Source organism: Camelus bactrianus, chromosome 3, assembly GCF_048773025.1.
Source record: "Camelus bactrianus isolate YW-2024 breed Bactrian camel chromosome 3, ASM4877302v1, whole genome shotgun sequence".
NCBI lineage: Eukaryota > Metazoa > Chordata > Mammalia > Artiodactyla > Camelidae > Camelus > Camelus bactrianus.
Genome location: NC_133541.1, coordinates 40512402 through 40533383, shown reverse-complemented (window position 1 = coordinate 40533383; position 20982 = coordinate 40512402). Strand labels below are relative to the sequence as shown.

Genomic DNA, 20982 nt, shown 5'->3' with positions numbered 1-20982 from the left:
GATGTAGAGAGGCTAAAAAATCTGCCCAAGGGCACAAAGCTATTGTCGAGCCAGGTTCTGAGGCAAAGTCACAGTTCCAGTACACACACACACATACATGCAAGCATGTGTGCTCAAACTCAGGTGAAAATAGTGTTAATGAGGCTAAATGTGACAACTACAGAGTAAGTAGAAGTTTAGGTTTGTTAAGATCTTTCAGAAACTCAGAGGGTTTATTGCCAGTTTTATTTTTCTCTTAAAGGAGCATTTCCTCCTGTTGCTGGCATGTGCAGTTATGAAAATCAATTAAAGGTAAACAGATAACAGTTTCCTGGCTGCCTTCATGTCTGTGAGCCTGACACAGATCCCAGAAGGAAAACTACGCTTACATGATATTGCTGATTTAAGGATCCTTTGACCACTTATTTACAGTATCCAGTTACAGCCACATTACTTTCCTTTTTGGGCAAAAGCACACATTTGCTTGACCATTATTTTGGCGGAAGCCAACATCGCCTGCCACTTCCAATATGTCCTTGAGTGCCCAAGCTCGTAATTGCAGTGTTTGAGTTCAGAGCTCCCCGGACAGCACAATTAGCGCCAAATTCACCGCCTTCGGGAACATTGGTGAGGCCTGCCTCAGAGACCTCGTTGTTGGCCAGGAACGTAATGCAGAATGCTTCCCTTTGCATCATAAAAGTATTTCTAAAAGTAGTTTCTTATTGAATTATTTTGTAATAACACATATTTTTCTAAGTACAGAATAAACATGTTCCTTGTAGACAAATTGAGAACTAGCAGAAAATACATGTTATAAAATGTAAATAACCTGCAGCGACAGTATCCAGGGATGGACATCATTCAAACAAGTTGGCTTACTTCCTTTTAAAAGCATACACACTCACACATCCACACTCACACACTCACTCACACACACACACGAACATATTCAACACATACACATATATAAGTACATATAATTAGAGAATGCACAAAAAATTTGGGTCACGGAGTTGAATATTTGAACACGTTTATCGCTATATAAATCCTACTATGTGTGTGCAATGACTCTCAGGGCAGTATATATCTTTTTTTTTTTCATTCTGCTTTTATCACTTAACATTTTAAATAAGCATTTTCCCAAATCATTTAGTATTCTGGGAAAACCTGGTAGTCTGGTGGTGGCATAATCTATTTTACATATAATAAAATGATTTATTTAGCCATTCTTTCAATTGTTGGGCATTTACATTTTCTGCCCTTTTCTCTGTTATAAATAATGGTTCATTGAACATCTTTGTAATAGAAATCTGAATCTGTATCTGTGATTATTTACTTAGATAAATTCTCGGAATTCCTATTACTGGGCCAAAGAGCTTAAATGTTTATAAACCTCTCAATGTGTACTGTTGTATTGCCAGATAGTTTTAAAAACACATTTTAACCCTACTTAAAGAAAACTGATCTTTGAAGAAATATTACAGTGAATTCTCTTTTTTTTAAAGAGTCAAAATTTATAATTGTTATTTAACAAAATCTGAATTTTCCTAACATTTTATTTAGTCAGACACTTTTGTTTTACATATGGGAAGTTAAGGTTCAAGTTCCATTCGAAAGACAGAAAAGCACAAAGATCTATCTTCCAAGCCTGGTCAGAAACATTTTTGTTATCAGTTCTGGAGAGAAACAATTTGGGTTTCAATGGCTGAGACAATTTTTGGTGGCAGAATATTTCAATGCTTGCTTTAAATGTGGTGATATGTTTGGACTCTTGTAAGTCAGGCTTCTACAGTAAAACAAGAATCATTTTATTCCATGTGGTTCATGCAGCAACTGTGTTCAATGGAATTCATAGGCACAGAGAGTGGTTCCCCAACTGTGGTGTGCTTAAGAAACACTGTGTGTGCATGTGTGTTTTAAAATGCAGTTCTGCCCTTCATCCTTAAGGCTGATTTAGTAGCTCTGGATAAGACTTGGAACTACTCATTTTAACAAGCATCCAGTTAATTCTGGGGCAGATAGTCTAAGACCACACTGTAAGAAATATTGGTATGATGAAGAAAAAAATCTGACCTGGGTGCTTTGACACTAGCTTTGCGTCTGTCTCTAGTTAAGTTCTCTCTGCCTCAATTTTTTTTTTTTATCTATAAAGTGGATAGGAAAATACTCACTTTCTCCATCCAGGATTGTTGTGAGGATTAAGTGAAATAAGGCATGCCAAAGGTTGTAGCACAATCGTTAGTGCCTAGTAAATACTCAGTAAACACTAATTCACTGTCATTGTCCTTGGCATCATGTCTGTGTCATTATTCCTGCACTGGCAAATTGAAATGGATACTTTTAAATGGTTGGCATTGTTGGTGGATTATTGATTGTGATCTGTTTCATTCCTTCTGACATGGCTAAATTCTGTTTACTTAGATATTTCCCTTATTTTTCTCTTGTCTCCATCCATACCCACCATGACAGTTGAAGCTGAATTGAGATCACAGGCAGCAGGACCTACCCAGAGAGTTTGGTAGGACCAGTTGGAAAAGCATCAGTGAGTTTTGTTGAAAATAAACTACTGATTCTGCTACTCATCTGCTCAGAGACCCCGTGTGTGAGGAAGTATTGGTTCTCCAGACCACTGGAGAGCTGTAATTTGCACATCATATCAGCCATGGCCTGTGTTTGCGTAGTTAATTCCCCTTCAGCTGGTTCAGCAATAAAACCTGTGTTAAACAGAGAGATTCCTTTAAGCGGATGTTGAAGTCCACGTATAGCAAACACATTTAATAAATAGTTATTAGGTTCCTATACCTAGTGTCAGAATTGTGTTAAGTACTGGGAATACCGGTGTGAATATATTAAAGTAATTTAATTCAGTCATTTTCTGGAGCCATCTTTCTGAACAAAACAACATGATAGGCACTATGCAGTTCGTGGCTACTTCCTACTAAAGATTAATGTGTCTGAAATTGCTGGCTGCTAGGTATTCCAAGCATTCCCAGTAATACTCATTTGACTAGAGAGTCCCCTCTGTCTAAAATAAGGTCCCTTAAAGCACAAGTTAAAGTCTTAAGAGAAACTATCACACCAGCAAACCCTCTGTATAATCCCTAAAGAAACGGCCTCTCAGAAGCCTGCTTACTTCAGGTCATATCTAGTTAAACTGCATAACTCAGACATTCCCCTGAGTGTCAGTGGGATTTCTCCCAGAGCTGTGAATTTGTCAGGTTAAGTTACCTTCTCTCCTGATCCATGGAAAGCGACAGCGTTTATTGAGAGGTCATTGTACGTCGGTCCCGAAACTGGGTACTTATATATTCTCTTGTTTAAACCTTCTAACAGCCCTTTCTCATACCTGAGACCTTGTCAAGACTGTGTCAGGAACAGAACAATAGCCCTACAAGGTTCAGGTAGCCAACAAGCTGTTTTGCTCAAGTGCAGAGAGAAGCTATGCTTGCCGAGCTCTCATGGCCGGTACAGGCTGGTGTTCCTTAGAAAGAACCGGGGCCATGGCTGGACCTGTTTTCCTGCCGACTTAGGGCCAAGAAGGGTAGCAGACCTAGTTTAATGCCTTTTTATTGGTATTTTTCTTTAATAGAATCTTGCTGTTTTCGTGGTAGGTGGATTGTCCTTAACTGGTTTTAACCTGGTCCCCACATCTTGGCAGAAATTCTTAACCCAGAATCCACAAAGAGGTTTTAAGAATCTGTAACCCCCTTAAAATAATAACAATAAAAATGTACAAAGCACTCAGTGTCCCACTTCACATGATTGATCTTATTTAAACCTCATCCTGGCCCTATCAGATAGGTATTGTTTGTCTTTTCATTTTGAAGATGAGGGAAATGAAATATCTTCCAGAAAAGTCTCTAACGATACAGCAGCAGCGTAAGGGTTTAAACCAGGCTCTCTGACTCCAGAAAACCACTAGGCCATACTGAGCTTTCTGGAATTTCTGGTGTGTATGTGTGTGTGTTTATGATTTTTTCAGAAGGCTTACATTTCTGAAGATTTTCAAGTCATTTTGATTCTTAAAGAGATCTCTGAGCTCTAAAATTTGAAACCCTCTGCTGCAGAGTTGCTGTCTGTATGGACGTTCATTAGAATGATCTGAACAGAAACAATCTGCTCCATACCTTTGTGGAGACCATACTTGTGTTATCAGTTGAAGCCCTTGGTTCATTCACCAGGAAGGAATGCAGGTTTTGAGCTTAGAGCCCAGTGCTCCACAGATACGTGCCATTCCTTCCCTCTACCATCTGGCCGCATCTCTCCTTGGAGCACACTACCAGGTTGAAAGTAGCTTTCCAAATAAAACATATGCCACTCATCAAACACCCAGAGAACTAGGAAAGCTGCAGGGGAGCTCAGGGGCAAAGAGATCATCAGTCTCGGACCCTCTGTTTAGCTTTATCATATCTTGCTAAAACTGGCATGTTACCCTAGGCGTGGAAGGCAATATGCTCTTCAATAATAAACAAGTTTCGACTAGTTTCTTGTAGTGAAATTTGCTTTTCTTGGAATTTGGATCCAGGTCACATCCTTCCTCTGCTCTAACAAAGGCACAGTCACATAAATAAGGCAAGTCTCAGAGTCACAGAAATAACAGGATTCTGTTATGATAGAAAATGTGCACGTACCAAAACCCCCTTTAAAAATATAATTGGACCGTCTTAAGCGAGGAGGTTGTATGTCGGGCATTAGTTTCAGTAACCGGAAGGGTTGCAAATGATCATTCCATTAGTGCTTCACTGGCCTCAAGGTGCATGCAGTGAGCCAAAGTAAGACCATCTTATTAAAATGCAGGAAATTTCAATGTATTTAAAGGAGAAAGAATAAAAAGGGAATTAATATTTGTTGAACACGTACCACTTTCAAAACACTGTCTTGAGTGCTTTAATGTTCGTTAGCCAATTTTGGTTTTCTGCATGTGAGTGTCTTATAGTCCTCTTTCAACACGTGTGGAAGCTCAGGCTTGGAGAGCCTGGGGAGCTTTGCTTAGGGTCCCAGAGCTGGCAAGGAACAGAGCCGCTTCCAATCCAGATCTGATTCCAAAGTCCATGTACTTGGGGAGCTAAATAACATTGGGGGACCTAGTTTTTATTAACTGCATCAGTATTTTAATAGGGACCGCTGGATGCTAGAGAAGCAATGAAATATAATGGATAAAAACATGAACTCTAGGCAAGTTACTTAACTTCTCTGAGCACTATTTCTTTTTTTTTTTCAACTTTTTTATTGAAGCAGAGTCGGTTTACAATGTGTTGGTTTCTGATGTACAGCATAGTGATTTAGCTATACGTACATACATATGAGCAACCTTTCTTTCTCCAGCATAATAATAAAAATCAAATGAGATGATGGATATAAAATGCTGAGAGTTGTCTATTCTGTATTGTTACTGTCTATTGTTATCATTCTGTTATCCTGGGGAAAAGGCCCACTGACCAGGGGCAGGAGGGTCCCCCTGGACCGAATCTCCCACTTGAGGACCATCTGGGAGGGCTCACCTTTGGGAGCTGCTGGGATATCAGCTCTAATTCTATCCGGGATGCAGCGACAGAGAGCAGGGTTGAGGAGAGCTTGACAGACAGTCGGGTCTCCAGTGCGGAGACTTGTTAGAGTAATCAGTGCTACCAGATACAAAAGATGTCAAAGACCACGTTGTCTCCCAGGGACATCAGCCAAAGTCGAAAGCACCCGGGAGAAAGCATCAGTGTAACAGCACACGACGGCTAGAGCCCTGATATTTAGACCTCGTATGGTAGATTTAATACCGGGCTCCCAAAATTGTCTGCCTGTTTTACTTTATCAAACAGAACTCCAGCAAGGAGATGGGGAAAACCCTTCTTCTGTGGTTGCTCTCTTGTGTTTGCCATTGCTTAATCAGTGTTTATTTTGGTAACAGGAACACCTAGCCTTCCAGAAGCAACTTAATCTCCACCATTCCAAAGATAAGCTTTCCAGGGTCATCTCAACATCAGTCACGGCCACAAAACATTATGTCTGTGCAATAAATAGCTCAGGTTTCTGGGTATTCCCAAGGACACTGATCTCACATTACTTAACTAACCATCTTATAGTCAAAAATGTCTTAGCCCTTACTTTACACTATATACAAGACTGGAGAGTTAAAGAGATTATTACATTTTGCTTGATGTATTTTGGCATGGCAGGTAGCCTGCAAAATATTTTATTACAATTTGAATGAACTATGGTGAAACAGGTATGAGGTTTTTCAGGTGAAAAAAAGCCCATGATACAGTATTCAAAAGGAATAACTCTGATTCAGGGAAACACTTTCTAAAGCATGGCCCTCTTTTTATTCCTTCCAGTTCTCTGTTTGGTGGTGGGGCCAGGAAAGGAAGAGGCAGGTTCAGTTCTTTCAAATGAGAATCAAAGGCAGTGACTTGAGCTGTTCAACAAAGGTCAAATGACCTTTTTTCCTACTCCATTCACAACTGTGGGAGAACTGAAATCTCATTGTGTTTAAATTCAAAATGCACACTCCCATTTCTTTTTTTAATAGATATGTGAGTTCTCACCTGTTGTCCAAATGCTCACCTAATTACCATTATCTACTAATCCAAATAGAAATGACAAAGCTACAGTGTGACTTTTGCTCCTATTTTACGAGAATTACCAATACATTTGGTTGAGAAGCACAAAGGGCAAATATTCTCTCCTTGTGATAAGCATAGTGCCTCCCTGACACAAGAAGTAGCCAGCACTGACATAGCTCTGATCACATGCCAGGTCTTACTCTAAACGCTGTTTTCCCGCTACATCACGATGCCACCTCTCCCTAGTCATTAATTCGTTCAGTCATTTAATATGCATTTACAGAACACCTCCTACCTGCCAATGCACAAGATTTTTTTTTTCCCCACACCTTTACTTATTTACTTCCCAATAACTGTAAATCCTTGAGAGGTACAGCATCACATGGATTCTGTGTCCAGTGGCCTTAGCATGAAGGTTGCTTTGGAATTTGGCACAAACCATGCCACTGTTTTCATGAGCATGAGTTACCATTCCCCAGATGGCTCTGGTTTTGTTCGGTTTTCCACTGGGAGTTACTGTGTTGTTCTTAGCTTTGTACACAGAAGCACATTTCTTGCCTAGATAGAATTCAGTTTCATCTCAAGCATAAACACCTTCAATTTTAAGAAGACCTGTGTGCTCCCTTGGGTTTTGGAGACCCCTCTTAGAGCCAGCAAAAAATGGCCTTCCAGATATATTTATCATTTTAGAAGTCCTGTTCCCAGCAGGCCTCCGCAGGATCCAAGGTGGCTAAAAGAAGATTTAAATTCACAGGATCTAGGTTCAAATCTCAGCCCATCATTATCCAGCAAGTTATTACTTTTCTCTGAGTTACAGTTTCATCATCCATAAAATAGGGAGTGACAGTAATATGTATCTCATAGAAATGTTATTGAGAGTGTCAACTGAAATAAAATGCACAACTTAAAGGCCGGAAGTTAGTTTTATTCGGCAGACATTTCTGAGAACGTAAGCCTGGGATGACAGCCTCTTAGATCGCTCTGGGACTGCTCCAAAGTGGCAAGGTAGAAGCCAGGATATATGAGTTTTTGCAACAAAGACCAGGTATCTCAAGTTAAGGAATTTAGCGCTTTTCAGTGTGTGGGAAGGTGCGAGAGTCTGGGCTCATTGAAATCATTCCTTTGATATGCACCTAGCTATCTAGGGCCAGTATCCTGTTCTTTCCCATCCTGAGTTGCCTCAGGAGGCACCTTTGGGGATGCCTGCTTGTCTGCATCCTGAGTTCCCTCTGCTCACTATCGGGGACAGCTGCATTAGTGGCTGATGACTTGAAGGCCACAGCATCTTTTGTTTATTGATATGGCTTGCAATATTTTTCATTCACAAGAACAAATGAAATAATAGATACAAAAGCATTTGGTAAATAGTAAAGCACTATGTAAATGTTATTTTTATTATGATGGTTAAAGTAAGTCGTATGTATGCACTTTCCCAACCTCAAATAGCTAGGGAGGGGTATCTGGTAAGGGGAGAGATGTTTCTGAAGCCAGGTGCAGTACGCCAGAATAATGCTTTATTGAGGACCTAAGTAAGATGTTCGGAATTGCAAGAGCAAGCATTGGAGGCTTATTTGACATTGGTTAGTACATGTGGAGCTTTGAAGAACAGGAAAGATTTCATGGGTAGAAATAGGTGGGGCTGGGATAAAACTTCATTGTCTACTCTGGATACTGAGAACAGCATGAGCTAAAGCATCTTTGAAGGGGCCAGAGATGAGATTTAGGAGGGAGAGGGGACCAGATTTTAAAGTAATTTAAATGCCATGATAAAGAATTTTAATCTAGTTTTGTAGGCAAGAGTGGTTATTCAGAGAAGTAACATAATCACATTTTCCCACCACTCCAGGTTATCTCTGGTCCCCTTGTTTCCTTCCCTCCTTCCTCCCCTTTCCCTCTTCCTTTCTTCCCTTCTTTCTTCCCTCCACTCAACCACACACAAAATCCCAACAGCAGTGTAGGAAATGGTGTCCCACAGTGGGCCAGTGGTCAGGGGCGCCACCTAGGAAGCTGGTTGACAGTTGAGTTAGGAACAGCACTAGCTCTGGGTGCCCTGCCTCCCAAGGGAGTTTGAAGTAGAGGAACATGAGCTGAGTTTAGTGCTGTGCAGTTGAATGTGTGCAGGAATATGAAAGTTGAAGGGCGTCTTGGAGACCAGTCTAGTGTTCCTAACTTGCCAATACTTCAGACAGCTTGGACAGCTTTGTAAAAATACATATTCCTGGGTCCAACCCCAGGTCTACTGACTCAGAGTATCCAGAAGGAGAACTAAGAATCTATATTTTTAGAAGTCTTTCCAGGGTGTTGTGCAGACCAGTAATTAGAAATGACTGGTAGTCGGGCTCTTTATTTGATTGATAAAATTACTAAATCCCAGAAAAGTCAAGAGCTTGGCCAACGTCACAACTAGTTAATGGTAGAGTTAGAACTCAAACTCGGGGTTCCCAATTCCCTACCCCTAGTATAGCCCAGTATCAGTTCTTATCTTTCTGCTAGAGAGAATTAATTTAATTTTTTTTTTGTCCTGAGGGTATGAAATAGGAACCCCTTTGTCTTGCAAAGCTGGTCTATAATGTATTTAAATAAGTTTAACCACATGGCATTTGCTAGATCTTCCCTCAAGGATTATTAAACATTTACCAAACATTTAAGGCATTACAATGTGGTTATGATAATTAGTGAAGTTGCCAAAGTGGAGCACCCTTACTTTAATTCCTTCCAAGTTTTTGCCATACTACTATTTAGACATGTAGACACATTCATTCATTTCAGCAAAATGTCACGTTCGACGCAAAGATTTTGAACATTACATTACAGGCCGCTAGATAATATCTCGAAGTGAGTTCTACTAGGGGACATTCAAATAAGAATTTGTCTTTGTTTCAAGCTTTATGAAATGAAAACTAATCCAGTTGTTCAATCCTCCATTTAAATCTTTAGTCTGAAGATCAGAAGATTTTGATTTGCGTCATAATCCAGTCACTTAACGCAGTGAGACGCTGGGCAAACCATTGCCCTCCTTCCTGAGCCTCAATTTTCTTTTCCCAAATAAGGATAAGCATCCACGCCACTCACCCCCACTGCCGTTGCACGGGGTCACTGCGTAAATTCCACTAAACCATGACCGTGAAAGGGCTTTAGAAACAGTGTGGGACTATGATGTGAGAGGCACAGGAGGGAGGGGGTTTTGGGAGAAATTCTTTTGTTTCCCCCAGACAGGTCATCCTAGTCCAGCTCATCAAGAGGCGCAGATGCAGTTCATGGACATGGCAAATGGCTAAAGCACCCGTGGCATCCTCAGAGATTATTTCCATGTGGCCTGAGGGGCCAAGTCCTTTAGTGGGATTAGTGGCAAACATAGTATTCAAACTCACAATTACACTGCAAGTTTAAAGGACAGCTGTGTACCAAGAAGCCAAGAACAGAATAAGCATAGAAGTGGTTTGGATTTTTTTCCCCTTGTCAAATTTAATTTCTAGGTCTAAACTTGAAAGGAAAAGAAAAAGAAGGGTAAAAAAAAAAAAAGCACATTTTAAGCTTTTTGAAAGTACTAAAGTTAGGGAAAAAAGAAAACAACTGAATAAATGCTAATAAAAACTCTAATTTTGATTTCATGATGTATAGGCATCTGTAGCCCTATTTTCAAAATTTGGTCAAAGTTAAATTTTAAAGATCAGCAAAGTATATAATCATGTTTGTTTGTTTTTTTCTTCCAACCTAAGTTTAAACAACTGACAGCTATTTATTTAGTAGCTTAATGTATGAAAAACAATAAAACTTACTTTATGTCTTTTTTGTGAAGGTAAACACATTTCAAATTAGATAATCTACCAGCAGTACTGACTTCGTATAGTCAGGCTGGAAATTAAGGTTTATTTACATATTTACATTATGGTGGTACAATGTAGTACAAAATATTTTACATGCCAGGAATCAAAAGAGTTACAGTTCTGGGGAGGGCATAGCTCAGTGGTAGAGTATGTGCTTGGTATGCACAAGGTCCTGGGTTCAATTCCGAGTACCTGCATTTCAGTAAATAAACAAACTTGATTACCACCCCCCAAAAAAACAAATAACAAACAAACAAACAAACAAAAACAATTACAGTTCCTATCAGGAAATAATTTATCTGAGGATTCTGGCATGACCATCTTTAGCTAGTTAGAAAAAATGTTGCTAGATTGAAAGGCTGTCCCATTACAGAAGCCCTTATTTATATTGTACTTCAAGGTCTTGTACCATACTCATTAAGAAAAGCATAAGTCATTTTTTAAAAAGGGATATAAATGGAAAATAATCCAAAATGGGAGACAAGATTCTACAAAATAAATTCCACAAAAAAGAAAAAAGAAAGACAAAATACATAGAGTTGAATATCTGAGTCCATCCAGAAAATAGACCAGTTGGCACAAATGGATGCTTCTATCTAAATATTTGAGATATATCATTGCATAAAAATGAAAGGAATTTCTATGGCTAACAAAGTAAAACTTGACTTTTTAAAAGAACATAGTTAATGTCAAAGCAGAGGAGATCAGCAGTGATCAGTTTTCCTAGCTTTGCAAGTCCACAGGATTCATGGACTGTCTCACCATGAATTTGGTTGTCCTGGAGGAAGGAAATCCCATTTTAATTTAGGGGCAGAAATTCACTGCAACCACTACAGTCCTTGTGTCTCCTCCATGAACTCCATTCCTTTCCAGGGGTGTCTGGCAAGACTAGGTGGTCGATAAATATTTGCAGAATGGATAGGTTCGTTTCTGTACCCACTTCATCACCTTCAGGATGTATGGATCATTAGAGTTTGATCTCTAGGGTGACAATGACATATTTTTCATACCAGAAACACACTGCAGCTCAGTGAAGGGAAGGAGGCACCGACTGGGCACCACTCCACTATTTCAGAAGCCATAGAGGCAAGAGTAAGCAGTCCCAGGTAACCTCCTTTCCTCCTTCTAGAGAAGCATATCTGACTCTAAAAGGGCATTTAGTTTATGAGTTCAGAAAAGGAAGGAAGGCATCTGATTCAACCTGCATCTCTTTGAATCTGAAGGACCAGCTCAGCTCTGATACCATTGCAGATGAGCTAGAAAACAGTGAACTGTGGTCGCTTCTAGATTTGGGTAAGGTATGACACATTTCTAGGATTGTTTCATAGACTCTGGCCCATCCACCTAGAATGGGCACATTCAGAATGTCATTTTAGTCTGGAGTCCCATTCTAAACAGGGCAGCCTGGTTTGATCTGGTGTTTCTGAGACCTCATTTACTCCAGAAAAGCATGGATCCAACTCCCAAGGGACAGCAACTCCAAGACCTGTATCTCTTCTGTGATAGAGAGACAAATTGATGAGCCAGCCTCATGTCCCAGCTGGCCCTCTCCAGCTCTCCTGACTGTGGTCAAGGAGGAATGGAAGAGGACTGGCTTTCGCTCTTCACGGACCAGCCACAACTGTGTGTAATGGTCAGAAACTTACTCTCTAACACTTCTTCAGTACTGGAGGATAAGAAATGCCTTCCTGAAAATCAGTGTAACCAAGGAAGATTAAGGGGAGGGAAATCTCAACCAAGTGTGAAAATGGTAGAATTAAAGAGGCAATGAGTTTTCACTGGGGCCTTTGTAGGGGCGCTTTTTTTTTTTTTTAAGTCCAGAGGTAGATCTAATGTGAATTTGACAGTTTAATACACTGTTAGTGCTGCCAACTTAGTTTGGTGTAATAGACTGTATTAGATGTTATTATAATAACAAATACACCCTCCAAATTAGGTGTTTTTTTTAAAAAAGTTTGTTTTTCATCAAGCAACTGTCTAGGGTGGTGACAGGGCAACTGCTCTCATCCTTGCTGTCATTCAGGGACCAGGCTCCTTCCATCTTGTGTTCCCACCACTCCTGGTGGCTTCAGAACCCTCAACCTGCAACTGGCAGAAGGAGAAAGAGGGCACAGCCAAGCATGTGGGAGGAGTTGGAGCCCATCCTGGAAGCGGTGTGCAGTATTTCTGCTCGCATCCAGTTACGTGACCAAGTCTAATTGCAAGAGAAGCCTAGAAACCAGGACTTCTTGTCTGCCCAGGAACAAGCAGAGAGTGGAATTTGGCAGTCGCCAAGCATAATTTGCCATGTTCATGGTCCCAATTATGAAAGTCTATGCTTTCCCAAGACCGTTTTCTCTTTAGTCAAGATTATGTACAATACCATTTCAAGGAAATACACAAAGTATCTTTACTCTTCAAACTCAATGTTGAAGTGCATCCTGCAGCAATTTGACAGTCCATCCCAATGTCTTATAACATTTGAAGGATAAGTTACAAGCATGTGTAATTTACCCAGTCTAAGAAATCACAAAGGAGAGGATCAATGGGCCCATAACACAATGAGACGTGAGCTGTTTAGTGTGGGTGTTTACATCTTTGTTTTTATTCTCTGATCTATTTCTAAAGAATTGTGAAAGAATGTGATTGTCTATGACCGTCATAGGCTAATGTCTTAATCCTTGCTTTATCCTGGTAGAACTGAAGAAAGGGTATCTGTCCAGGCCACATGGCCCTCTGAACCCCTCCTCTGTTCTCGTCCACTCCCATTAAAGTAGAAAACCCTCTGTTTGGATCATTGAGGTTGGAAACTGAGTGATATCACTTCTCCAAAATAGATTTAATAGTATGGCTTGGTGAGTTGTTTCCTGACCTGTTTGAGGAGAGTCCAGACCCAGAGAAAAACATGATGTATGAGTTTTCGTATTCATTAGTGGAAAAGGATCAGATTTAGGTTATATTTTTAAAGACAAATTTAGTAGAGTTATTACAGCTTTTGTTTTCAGTTATTAGAAACTTGCCTAGACTTAATCTACTTAAGATATGATATTTATTTTTTATTTTATTTATTTTTTGAGGGGGAGGTAATGAAGTTTAGTTATTTATTTTTAATTAAGTTAATTAGTTTTTTTCTTAATGGAGGTACTGGGGCTCAAACCCAGGACCTCATGCATACTAAGCATCTGCTGTATCACTGAGCTATATCCTCCTTCTTAAGATATGATATTTAAATAGTATTTTCACAAATAATTTATTATTCATTAATTCTTATTCATTCAGTTAAGCCATTTGGGAATCAGTTTTTAATAAGTCTAAATACATAAATAGCCGGAATGAGATTGAGAACCACATTTTAAAAACTCACCTCTCAAAAAGGAAATCATAGTTTCCATAGAGAGAGGTGTGGTTTCAGGCACACCCCTCCCAGGCCTTCAAAGTGATTCTAATACCCTGCCTGGCAGAATCACTTATTTGGAAGGATGAACATGTGCAAATAGCAAGAAAAGTTCTGAAAAATATGAGCAAGCTTTGGAAATTTGGGCTATTGAAAAAAAAGAGAGAAAAAAATAAAGAAAAAACTAACCTGTAATAATAATTCTCCTTTTAGGAAAATATATGGTACTCTGTTCCCATTTTTAGCCATTCCATTTGTTTTTCCTGTCCTGTCCTGTTCTATCATTGCCTCCAATGCAGGTTTACTGTGAAGCTAATGGAGATCAAGCTTAATGCCCCTCACTGGCCTGTCCTGTTCCAAGTTATAGATGGGAGGGCTGCTAGCCATTGCACATAGTCATAGGTTATGTAAAATTTGCAAAAGGAAGGTTTTTTTGATACTATTTTTCTCAAAGCAGACTCAAAATTGTATAAACTTCATACGCCACAAAGTCTGGATCCCACCCCCTGATTCTATGGCTGATTGGAGGTCAGACAGGGGGATATGTAAGATAACTTCTATTAAAAAGTTTTTTTTTTTAAGTCTTTTAACACCCTAGCCTTTTAAGTGTCTTTCCAGATGATTCCTTCAAATGAGCTAATCAACCTCATTAGTTCTTTCTTTAAAAATATGACTGATTCCTGGCTGAAATAAATAATAATAAAAATAAAAGTTCATTTGGAGTAGAACCACACAGGTAACCATGGTAAATAACAACCAGTCTCTAGTAAGTGGCTCTGCATCTAAAGATATTAATACATTCATAATATAAATATTAATTTAGTAACTACTATGTGCCAGACACTATTCTAGGTGCTGGGGATGTGTTAATGAACGAAGCAGATACAAATCTCTGCACTTATAAAGCTTACATTCTAATGAGGAGAATAATATAAAATAAGTGACTCAAGCTGATCAGAGGCAGATGAGTGCTATGCAGAAAAAATAAGAAGGAAAGGAGGCTAGAAAAGTCTAGGAGATTAGGGCGATGATTTTATCTTTTTTTTATGGAAACTTAATTTTTTTCTAGCTTTATTGAGATATCACAGACATAAAAACATTGTGTAAGTTTAAGGTGTACAATATAGCGATTTTATATATGTATATATTAAAAAAGGTTTACCACAATAAGATTTTATTACATTTAGCACCTCATATAGTAACAGCTATTTGTGTGTATATGTGGGGTGAGAACTTTTAAAATTCATTCTCTTAGCAACTTTCAAATTTACAGCATTGTGAACTATATAATGTTGTAAGTTACATCTCTGAACTTACTCATCTTATAACTGGAAGTTTCTACCGTACCCCTCTGTATCTATGAGTTTGTTTGTTTAGATTTCATTTGTCGTTTGTGGACTTCTGAATTATGGCTATTCTGACTGGTGTGAGGTGATACCTCATTGTAGTTTTGATTTGCATTTCTCTGTTAATTAGCGATATTGAGCATTTTTTCATGTGCCTATTGGCCATTTGTATGTCTTCATTGGAGAATTGCTTGTTTAGGTCTTCTGCCCATTTTTGGATTGGGTTGTTTGTTATTTTCATATTAAGTTGTATGGGCTGTTTATATATTCTGGAAATTAAGCCCTTGTCAGTTTCATCTTTTGCAAATATTTTCTCCCATTCCATAGGTTGTCTTTTCGTTTTGCTGATGATTTCCTTTGCTGTGCAAAAGCTTATAAGTTTAATTAGGTCCCATTTGTTCATTTTTGTTTTTATTTCTATTGCCTGGGTAGACTGTTCTAGGAAAACATTGCTAAGATTTATGTCAGAGAATGTTTTGCCAATGTCTTCTTCTAAGAGGTTTATAGTGTCTTGTCTTACGTTTAAGTCTTTATGGTTTACTAAAGTTTAGGTCTAATAAACATCTTTCAGAAAAATCATCCTTTTGCCATCTCGTTTGGCAAAACCCTACTGAACAAGTCCAGCTTGTCCCGTCTGGCTTCCAGTCCAAACATCAAACTCATGCCATCATTTTCATTTTGAATCTCTTTATTTGCCCTCTGTTACCTGGGAGTGTCAGTGACATGTCAGAAGCAAAAGCTGTGTTACCTGAGATCACCTGACGTTTTTATTCATGAATAAGCATATACCTTTCCCCTTTGTTCCAGGCTTTTGTTTATAAAAATCATCTGTGAAAACAAAGGATAAAATTGCAGGTCCTCCATACAAATATATATACTATGCAAAATAACATGCATACAGTCACTTAACACTACAATCCACTAATGTGAACTTGCTAAATAGGCTGCATTCTCGGGGTGTCCTATTTAAATGCGAGATGCAGTTTTTTGATTGGGAAAGATCACCATACGTGTGTATCACTGTAAAGTCCTGTTTTCTGCAGTCTCATCTGATCTGAGCAAAGGATAGAATAAAATGAGGAACTCTGGGCAGCAGTATTTTCTTTAATCCAGAGAAGCTCTTTGATCTGCAGGGAAACCTTGAATGGAAAATATCACTGGCATTAATTAGGAACAGGTTTCATAGCCATGTGGTATTAATAACATATTAATAATTAATATGATATAATATTTATCATAGAAAGAAAAAATATTTTTGAAGAAATGATCCAACTCTGCTTACACTTCATTAAGCTTGAGGAGAAATCATCCCCCTCATCCTGAATGGTAAAGCACCAAAATGGATTCCATTGTACAGCCAATGGCATGGGCTGCCATATACACAGAAGAGTCAGGCACAGGAAAATAATTGTGACTCTAGGTCACCAAGGTATACCCGGTGGCTGGGGACCTGAGGTCTAAAGGACTGTTTCTGCTCATTATATTCAGCTGGATCTCAGGTTGTTGGGATCTCCATGCCTTCCGCGTTCCTAACAGAAAATTGTTCTTTCTCCTTGGTGAGGAATATCTAGAGAAAAATCAATAGTCTCCACCCTCTCCCTGGATGTTACCACACTGGAATTATAGAGTGGGGTGGAGACAGCAAGTTAAGTTGTAAAAGCAGCTTAAGTTGTAAGAGCAGCCTGGCTCCAGCATCTGTCACCTTGTTGATTGCCAAGGTTGATTCCAGTGGTTTGACTGATTAGCCCTTCAGTTTCCTTCCTCTCCCATCAGTCCCTGTAGGTTCTTCCCAACACAGTGTGCTCAGGTACGGAGAACCTCCTGGATGGAAAGTCCCCCTCAAAGAAGGCGAGTAATAGCAATAAAAATGACAAGAGCTGCCAAATATTGATAACGTATTAGCTGCCAGGCAGTGTGCTCATTGCTTCCCAAACATTTTATAGGGCATTATGATGGCCCTCAAGCCAGGCCAGGTACTGTAATGATCCTTATCAGGAAGTGGAGGCTAAGAACAGTACAGTAACTACCCTAGAGTCAAGTGGCAGAACCATCATTTGAAATTTTAACCACATTTTCTAACTCCCAAGTGAATGTCTTAGGACTGTTTGTGGTATCTCCCCACCTCCCAGCGGAAAGATCTCTATGCACCATTGTTCTTAATACACAGAGACAGAAGCAGCTCTCAGATGCTCCTGGCATTAGTGAAGGCTTCCAGGGCTCTCACCAGCCTTCAGCAGCCGCCATGCTCTCTCCAGGGTCTTCCCCGTGGGAGTTCATCTCAGATGCTTTGGTGATGACAACTGTTGATTGGGGCTCCCTGCAGCTGCTCTCCTGGAGTCCTCATGTGTCTCGCCTCCATCAAGCTCCACATTGGGGGTCAGTGTTGAGTATGAGGTCCTGGCGGCAAGGTCAGATGAGATGAGTTTTTTACCCAGGACAATAGCAGGACCATGGCTCAGGAGAGAATCCACATCATGGTTAATAAGAAATGCCAAATGTTTAAACCAGAGAAGCGGGGTCTAGCTTCAGCGCAAAAGGATGAGAAATGACCCTAAGCAGACAGATGATTATGGAGTCAGTAGGCACTGGGTATAGGAGCAGTGGAGGAGGCTGAATGGAAGGTGAACCAGAACACATAGTCCAGTGATTCCACTGACTTGGAACAGCGTGGAGAGCTGGGGAGCAGCTTTGTTGGTTTTGTCAGTTTGCCTATTTTCTGTTTGGTTTTTGTTGAGGGGCAAGTTCCACAGAAAGGGACACGCCTGTGGAATGAATGGTCCTGAGAAGTGCCGGATGCACACAGCCGCAACAGTTCTGGTTGCACTGGGCTGGCAGGACCATTACTCTTACCACCCCCATCGGGGACCATGCATGATTGCTTTTCCACTAGTGCCTTCGGGGTGAAAGCCAGCTCAGTTCAGGAGAGTGTGCATCGGTGAACTGCATTTAGGTCAGCAAACGTGTGGAGTAAAGAAGCATCTCACTTAGTTCCATTTGCTAAGACCTTCTGCCAGCTCACCAACCCTCCTTATTCCCAGTGACTCTCGGACTCTGTGAAGAAACCCACCAAATGGGTCGCAGCAGAGGCTCTTTTGCACCTTATCGTTGTATTTGAAACTGGAAAAATAGGGGATTTGGCAAGTGCCAAAACTTGCAGTCATATAAAGACCAAGTCCCAGAAGTAGCCTTGGCAGGCCTGATCCATAAATTAATCAGAATGTTACCTTCAAACAGTTAACATTTGAAGTTCTATCCAGGTGAAGAAGCTAAGAGGTATCTTTTGTATTTTGTAATGAGTAATAGGTGGCTTGGCAATAGGGACATAAATAAAGAGGTTATTCTCCCAGACTCTGGAATCAGACAGCTTGAGTTTAAAACCCACTGACAAACTGTCGAACTTGTTACTTTACATAGAGCAACTTCTTTATGACTCTGACTCCTCAATGGTCAGTTGGAAAATATGCGCTAATTTCAAAGGGTTATTGGGGGGGACTCAATGAGATAATGGTATGTAAAGCACACAGCACAATTCCTGGCACATGGAAAGTGTTCCAAAAATTTTATTATAATTATCATCATTATACTTAGACATTATCACTCTCCCCAATTCTTTCCTTACTTTCCCAGGCTTCTGCTCGTCTTAGACTCCATGTAATTGACAGTGAGTCAAAAGAGTATTCACTTGTTTGCCAAAGAATGTGTTTGGCAAATTCACAACTGATCTGTTTGGTACCAGCGTCTGACTCCTCATCACCTTCTTGTTTTATTAATAGTTCTGTGACATTGACAGTTTCTCAAGTTACGTTTCAAAAATAAGTAGCTTATTTGAAGCCATCCATATTTTCAGCCGAAACTCTGTTAATTTACTATCCACTGAATGAAGAAATACTGCCTTGATTTGTCCCCAGTATAACCGCTCCCAAGGGAAACTCCTTAGTTCTAATATTTGAACTGAAGAGTTTTTCTTTTTAAGTAAATATCTACACTTTGACATCCTTCTCAATCAGTTCGTAAAGCAAATACTAATATTTCTTAGGCTAATAGAATTTTAGCAATACTTAGTAATCATTTCCTGTAGATGGTGAGGTTTTATTTTTTGGTATAGTATTTAAGAGGTTGTTTTCATGAGTATTTAAGAAAGATAGTTTTGGCCTTTTAGTCACAGTGGATTTTCCTTAAGAAAATGATCTCCATCTAGTGGACAAAGTATTATAGTGCAGCCTACGAAGAAAAACATGAAGGCCCGTAAAGCGGTCCTGGATCAAGCATTTTATGACCTATTAATAAATGTTTGGCTTTAATAGGTACTATTACTGCAAAAATGTTAAATATTTTAAGATATTTAGCAGTATTCGTTCCAAAACTAATAGCGGAGAATATTTTTAAGACTTGCTTAAATTAATTGGGAAGATTATAATAAATAAAAATTACTGATTTGGGGAGTGCTATTGGTATTTCCTCATTTGAACTGAGAAAAACTAAACCAAAAATCCTGCTTCTGTATCTCCTATATTTTTGTTTCTGCATAGCAAAAAAAGCATACTTTTTTTTTTTTGAACAGTAAGGCCATTTTGATATTGAAGGGAAATCGACATGAAGACTTTTTTATGTGTTCACATTATGATGGCCTCATGCTGAAGAGCTGTCATCACTGTCTCCTTGGAGCAGAACTGTCCCCTTATCCTCCCCTTATGCAGAGGTCTTTAATGTCTTTCAGAGGTATACTGACTGCCTTCAAAAGCCCTTTTAAAACACTATTCTTCCAAGAAGATTTCTCAGCTATCGCAGTCTAGATTAATCTCATCTCCTTTATTTTCGTGTCCCAGTGTGCTCATAGTAGGTGCTTAATAAATGCATATTTAATTAAGCATATCCAAGAAGAGCTTGCTAGAAATCGGGAATAAGTCTCTTTAGTGAGTAAAGATCCCTTCCTTCCGGCCTTCCTCAGGATTGCCAAAAGTCCCAGATGCATGAAGTGGCTGTCCGCGTGAAACAGATGTCCCCTGTCTGGTGTCACAGTTGCTAACCCACCTTTGTGGTTCACATACTTGTGCTTTAGAGCTGAGAGAACTTCAGGAATAGTAGACGATTAAATCCAGTGAGCTCAGTCCCTTTGGTCAGTTAACCTTTCTAGGAGCTGGTATCCTTGTCTGTAAAATGAGTCTGTTTAAGTAGTTCAACTCTCAATGTCTTTTAAGGGCCAAATGAATACATCTGTAGAGTAACAAAATTCTAAGAAAATTTTAAATTGAAAACATGTTTATGACTGGCCAAGCTAGAGTTTTTCCCTTTCTTTTCTCTTTCTTTTTTTTTTTTTCTTAACTAGATGGATTGATTTGGAGTCAATGTTCTAATCTGGCCAAACATTCATAGTTGACTCGTGAAACATCAAGTCTCTAGATGATCCTTCCTCTGTGACTGGCAATCTTTGGGTCATAACATTATTTATTAATAACTCCAGTAGAAAAAGTAAATGAATATTTAAAAGTTAGCTAGTTAATAGTTTGGATAAAGGCTGTAATGGGGAAAATGTTGATAACCACTGAGCTTTAATTCATTTGTTTATTTATTTATTCAACAATCATAAACCACAGACTTGCTGAGCTGTCCTGGGCTGTCACCCTCACCCTCCTCTTATAAGAACACAGGAGAGTTGACTTTATTTTAGTACTCGTTGATGTTTGACTCAAAAAGCTCTTCGTAGAAAGTTTACCTGGATTATAAAGACTGCAATGTTAAGAACTGCATGTTTGGTTCTTTTTGTCCCAGAAATCTAAAATCTGTATCGCCAAGCATCATGCCTTTCATTCATTCGCTCATTATTTCGAACTGCTTTGTAAAGTTTTCTGAATTGCCATGTAAAGTGCCGAGAACACCCAGAGTCTCCATTCTCAGAGAGCTCA

At 39.4% G+C, this 20982-nt stretch overlaps 1 protein-coding gene across 5 annotated transcripts in view; it reads left to right on the top strand.

The window, feature by feature from the left end:
- Positions 1 to 20982, top strand: part of PDE4D (phosphodiesterase 4D) — a 1348493-nt gene that overhangs the window by 1123093 nt on the left and 204418 nt on the right. The window lies entirely within an intron of this gene.